The sequence below is a fragment of the Rhinichthys klamathensis genome, unplaced genomic scaffold (genome assembly GCF_029890125.1).
Source record: "Rhinichthys klamathensis goyatoka isolate OS25496 unplaced genomic scaffold, OSU_Roscu_1.1 h1tg000482l_1, whole genome shotgun sequence".
In the NCBI taxonomy this organism is placed as follows: domain Eukaryota; kingdom Metazoa; phylum Chordata; class Actinopteri; order Cypriniformes; family Leuciscidae; genus Rhinichthys; species Rhinichthys klamathensis.
Genome location: NW_026606969.1, coordinates 20001 through 25000, shown reverse-complemented (window position 1 = coordinate 25000; position 5000 = coordinate 20001).

Here is a 5000-nt window from a genome sequence, read left to right as displayed (position 1 = left end):
TCTGCAAACTGTGTGTGTGTGTGTGTGTGTGTGTGTGTGTGTGAGAGAGAGAGAGAGAGAGAGAGAGAGAGAGCTTTCTGAATTGAATTGAGAGAGAGAGAGAGAGAGAGAGAGAGAGAGAGAGAGAGAGAGAGAGAGAGAGAGAGAGAGAGAGAGAGAGAGAGAGAGAGAGAGAGAGAGAGCATCGTCCCCGGCGGTCACAGACTCCCGGCGGCTCATCACTTCACATATAAAACACACTCTACAGTATCACACACACACACTAACAACTGTTCTGACAGTTTTTCTTGCAATTCTGTGACTAAAAGTCTGAATTGTGAGATAAAAAGTTTGACGTAAATTGCATCTAAATTGTTAGATGCAAACTTGCAATTGTAAGAAAAAAAAATCTGCATTGTGTGATAAAAGTTTTTTTATTCCATGATGGAAAAAAACACTGAATTGCGAGATGTAAACTCAGAATTCCAAGAAAAGAAATTCAGAATTTTCAAAATGTAAACTCACAATTTTGAGTAAAAAAACAACAACAAAAAAACCAGAATTGCTAGATGTCAACAATATTCTGAATTCTTATTAAAAAAAAGTCACAATTACTTTTTTTTAATTCCGTGGTGGAAAAAACCCCAGAATTGCGAGATGTAAACTTGCAATTGTAAGAAAAAAAAGTCCAAATTGTGGTAAAAAGTCACAATTACCTTTTTATTTTTTTATTATGAGGTGAAAAAAAAACAGATTTGCGAGATGTAAACTCAGAATTTTGAAAAGAAAAAGTTTGAATTGTGAGTTTTTAACAATTTTTAGTTTTAAAAAGTCTGAATTGCCAAATGTAAACTTGTAATTGTAAGAAAAACATCCAATTTGTCGAAATAAAAACTCATAATTCTGAGGACAAATGTGTGAATTGTGATCATTTTATTCTGTGGTGGAAAGAAGAAAAAACACAGAATTGTAAGATATAAATTTGCAATAGATAGGCCTATACTGTAAGATAAAAAGCCTCAATCACCTTTTTTATATTTTTATTCAGAGAATTTTAAGAATATTTCATGAACTTTGCATTGCCTTTTAAAATGTGTTTAAAGTCATCATAAAATACATTCATTTCAGCCAGAATTGCAAGACCAGAAACATTCATTAATAAAATAACTTGAGATTTGAATTCCATGTCGATGCAACAGAAGAATTGCAGGTGCGTTTGGAAAAAGTTTATTGAAATACACATTCTTTGATTGACATCATGCTTTTGCAGAACATATAACAGACAGAAACACACACTGGGATCATGCGAGAGTGAATGAAGTGAACACACAGCGGGTTTGATCCATGCTTTGAGTATTACAGCGGCTCCAGACTCTATTATCCCCTCATTGACCCTCTGATATCTGATCCACCACACCAAACCCAATTAAAGACATGACAGAAAACACAGAGCAATCTCATCTTCTCAAGATAACACTTGTGTCACGATCACTGGAAAAACAAATCATGACCTTATGAAGCCAACGTGGAAGGATCATCATAATGCCTGGCGTCTATAATTGGAAACAATCATTATTTTAGCAATTTCACTTGTTGCCACTTTCATTTCTTTCAATGCACTGAAAAATTTTCTTACTTCGTATTTGTGTCTTGTTTCCAGTCCAAATATCTAAAGATTCTTAAATCAAGATGCATTTACTAAAGTAGTAAAATTCCATAAGATATTAAGTCTTCTTTTCTGGGGAAATAAATAAAAATGAAGTGAGTTTTTGCTTAAAACAAGCAAAATTATCTGCCAATGGGGTTAGAAAAATAATCTTGTTTCTGTTTGAATTAAGATTATTTTTCTCACCCCATTAGGAGATCATTTTGCTTGTTTTAAGCAACAACTCACTTAATTTTGATTAATTCCCCCGGAAAACAAGACTTAATATCTTATGTAATTTCACTCATCTAGTAAATGCATCTTGATTTAAGAATCTTTAGATATTTGGACTGGAAACAAGACAGAAATACTAAGTAAGAAAAGCATTTTTGCAGTGATCTGCATTACTGTAAAGCCCAGATGTAGTGCATGCATTGCTTCTTTCTTATTAATATAGTTTTTGCAGACCAACTCGTTATAAACAATTGTTGAAAGCTAAACTCCCCTGTCAGAAATGAGTTTAGCTGTTGAACTGGTGAATGTGACACTAGCTCACACTAACCCTGATCCAGTCGTCAGCATTAGACACCGGACTGATGCTCTCGAGTCGTGTGTGTTCGACTGCTTTACTTCTGAATCATCGTCAGTCGATGTCGCCGCTGTAATTAAACAATCCATCAGTGTTCATCCGAAAAGCTCCCCGCGTTCACACTGCAGTCAATCCGGTGTCACTCCTCTTCTCTTCACAGGTGTTTACAGTCGTGACAAACGAATACTCATTAAATATCTGTGATTTTTTTTAAATGATTTTGAAAGAGTCTCTTCTACTCACCAAAGCTGCATTTATTTGATCAAACATACAATAAATATTATTGTAATGTAAATCAGCTGTTTTCTATGTGAATATACAGTAAAGTGTAATTTATTCCTGTGATCAAAGCTGAATTTTCAGCATCATTACTCCAGTCTTCAGTGTCACATGATCCTTCAGAAATCACTCTAATATGAGGATCTGATGCTCAAGAAACATTTATGATTATTATCAGTGTTCATATTTTTGTGGAAACTGTCATACATTTTATTTCTCAGGATTCTACGATGAATATAAAGTTAAAAAGAACAGCATTTATTTGAAATAGAATCTTTTGCAACATTATAAATGTCTTTACTTTCACTTTTGATCAATTTAATGCGTCAAAGTATTACATTTCTTTCATAAAAACAATCTTTTGAACTGTAGTGTTTAGCTGAAGAATCACACAGAGAAACGATTTATTCTCGGATTATACACAAGTCTGTTTCTCTCCACCTTTCCTTATTAGCTTTTTTTAAGTCTGTAATCTACTTAAATGCATCTAATGTTTTTAGAAGAGTTTGATGAGTTTCTGCTCACTCGTCTGTTTTACTGTGAAACGTGGAGTTGTTCAGATGATCTGAACTCAGAATGCAAAAAATGCTTTACTCACTTAGTATTTTTGTCTCGTTTCCAGTCCAAATATCAAAAAAAAAAAAAAAAAAATCTTTTTCATATCATATTTATTCTTCTGTTGTAATATATTTTGTAAAGTGTTAAAAAAAAGAAGAAGTTTTTTTTCTTTCTTTTCTCGTGTATGTTCTGGGTTATGAATGTGAGGATGAATTTATAAGCATGTAGAGTTTCTGTAGATTTTGGTCTGTAAATTTTGTTTCTTATAAAAAAAAAAAAAAAAAAAATTATTAAATCAAGATGCATTTACTAGATGAGTAAAATGCCATAAGATATTATGTCTTGTTTTCCGGGGGAATTAATCAAAATTAAGTGAGTTTATGCTTAAAACAAGCAAAATGATCTGCCAATGGTGTAAGAAAAATAGTCTTGTTTCTGTTTAATTAAGATTATTTTTCTCACCCCATTGGCAGATAATTTTGATTGTTTTAAGCAAAAACTCACTTAATTTTGATTAATTCCCCCGGAAAACAAGACATAATATCTTATGGCATTTTACTCATCTAGTAAATGCTTTGAATTTTTGATATTTGGACTGGAAACAAGACAAAAACACTAAGTGAGAAAAGCATTTTTGCAGTGCAGATTTCACCGTTATAAGTCTTTCATAAAGGAATAAAATAACACATTCAGCCGTCAGGAAAGCTGCATCCTCAGAGCCGCACATAAACACACACACATAAACACACACACACATAAACACATACACACATAAACACATACACACACATAAACACATACACACATACATATACACATACACACACAAACACACACTGCCCTGTCAAACACTGAACGTCACATTTCAAAGACAACAACGGAGGAGAATGGAGATGTCAAGTATCAGACAGTGTAAAAGCGGATCCTTTCATAACCGTTGACTTTATTTAGACGTTAAGTCTATTAGTGTTTCTTCCTCAGTGTTTCTGTCAGGTTTTCCTGCACAAATATCGAAACATTCTGAAATCAAGATGCATTTACTGGAAAAGAAGCAGAATGACTGAAGATATTAAGTCTTGTGTATTGCATCAAAAGCTTAAAACAAGAAAAATCTTATTTTTCCCTTTACATTGGCAGATATTTCTTCATAATTTAAGTATGAAGTCACTTAATATACTTAATATCTTCAGTCATTTTGCTTCTTCTCCAGTAAATGCATCTTGATTTAAGAATGTTTGGTAACACTTTACTTGAAGGGGTGTGCATAAGACTGACATGACACCTTCATAATCATGACATGACACATGTCATGAATATGAAGGAGGGTTTATGCATGTTTATGACATCTGTCATTAAGTGTCATTCGCGCAATTATGAAATTTTTAATGCAAATATGACATTGTTTGAGATGTCTTTGTTATGACAACTTGACATTACCAAGACAACATAAATTGTCATAAACATGTCATAAACTTGACATAGCAGATTAATTATCATGACATTGGCTGTCATGAGGCATTATAACTGTGTCATGAATATTTTTCTTGACCTCGACCACAGTGGTACAAATTGATTTTGTCATTAAAATGTTATAATGGCCTCATGACAGCCAATGTTAAAACCAACCACATGACAGTTTAATGTAATGTTAACCCATAAAGCTAAGTGGTTTCTTAAGTTTGATAATTAATCTGCTATGTCATGTTTATGACATGTTTATGACAATTTATGTTGTCTTGGTAATGTCAAGTTGTCATGACCAGTGTTGGGGAAAGTTACTTTGAAAAGTAATGCGTTACAATATTGCGTTACTACCTTAAAAAGTAACTTATTGCGTTACTTAGTTACTTTTTTAGAAAAGTAATGTGTTACGTTACTTTTGCGTTACTTTTTTTCCACCTGGGCTGGGCTTGTTTTTTTATACCAAAAAAGATATATTTTTGGGCAAAT